Below are 1,012 nucleotides of genomic sequence, written 5' to 3'. Positions count from 1 at the left end.
ACATTTAATAATGCAAACAAAGCTTTTCTCCCCTGGTCAGCAACTTGCTTTTGAGTATGTCTAAATTTTCCGTTAAAATTCAATAGTACACCAAGGTAATTGAATTGATCGACAACATCCAATTTATTTCCTTCGTAAAACCATATTTCATTTTCCCTTAATATCCCTCCATTTCTAAACACGACAATTTTTGTTTTCCCAGTATTTACGGTCAAATCCCATTTTTTGGTATAATTTGCACGAGAGTCTAACATTGTTTGCAAACCCTCTTGTGTTTCAGATATAATCACCATATCATTTGCATAAATAAGTAAAAACATATTGATATCCTGTATTTCAATAGATGGACAATTATCTGATAAAAACTGCATTTCACAATCATTTACATATATAGCAAACAAAAGGGGTGATAATATTTCCTCCTGAAATAATCCGTTTTCAATATCAAATTTAAGAAGTTTACCTTCTACACCTTCTTTGATCATTTTATACCATAAATTATGTCTATTAATAAAATCAAACGCTTTTGTGTAATCTATAAAACAACAATAGAGACGGTTTTTTTTTTAAAGTACGATTAATTAAAGATTGTAAAGCGAAAATGGCGTCTACAGTAGAAGCGTTTTTTCTAAATCCAAACTGGGCGTCTGTTACTTTATTATATTTCATTTCAAACGATACAAGTCTTTCATTTATGATAGCAGTAAAAAGTTTACCAGCGAAACTTAACAAGGTGATACCTCTATAGTTGTCCGTGTTATTAATGTCACCTTTTTAAGAAACAGGAACTATATTACCAAGTGACCACGATGATGGGAAACAACCAGACTTGAATATATTATTGAATAATAACAATAAACATGGCATTAAAATATCTTTGCAATTGATAAAATATTCATTAAAAATTCCATCTTGTCCACAAGCTTTGTTAGCTTTAAGTTTTTTAATAGCAGCCAGAATCTCCATCTCAGTTATTTCTATATCTAGTTCATGAGGAAGTAGATCCTCCGAC

This window comes from Mizuhopecten yessoensis, unplaced genomic scaffold (assembly GCF_002113885.1).
Source record: "Mizuhopecten yessoensis strain PY_sf001 unplaced genomic scaffold, ASM211388v2 scaffold10979, whole genome shotgun sequence".
Lineage (NCBI taxonomy): Eukaryota > Metazoa > Mollusca > Bivalvia > Pectinida > Pectinidae > Mizuhopecten > Mizuhopecten yessoensis.
The sequence above is the reverse complement of the archived record's forward strand: the minus strand, read 5'-3'. Positions refer to the sequence as shown.